Source organism: Eucyclogobius newberryi, unplaced genomic scaffold (assembly GCF_026437365.1).
Source record: "Eucyclogobius newberryi isolate DKJ021-1_F unplaced genomic scaffold, fEucNew1.0.hap1 SCAF_10, whole genome shotgun sequence".
In the NCBI taxonomy this organism is placed as follows: domain Eukaryota; kingdom Metazoa; phylum Chordata; class Actinopteri; order Gobiiformes; family Gobiidae; genus Eucyclogobius; species Eucyclogobius newberryi.
The window spans coordinates 5,402,977-5,403,275 of record NW_027315724.1 but is presented as its reverse complement, the minus strand read 5'-3'; positions in this window follow the sequence as shown (position 1 = coordinate 5,403,275).

Here is a 299-nt window from a genome sequence, read left to right as displayed (position 1 = left end):
ATCTTTAGTGTCTGGTTCTGAAGTCAAGTTGAAAATGTGTTGAAGTTCTGCACAATTTAGATACAAGACTCTTTAAACATTAATAATACAATCAATTAAAGTGTGTTGGATTATTTTATTCGTCTGATAATCATTTTGGTGCATTGTTGACTTGTTGGTCACATGAACATTGGTCATTTTACACAAATGAATCGACTTTATAGCATATTTTAGTGGCCATACTTTTCCATTGTTTTCCACTTTAGCAAACGGAGCAAAAGTGCGATTACAACGGAGGTGTTAACCGTGGGCGGGGCGGA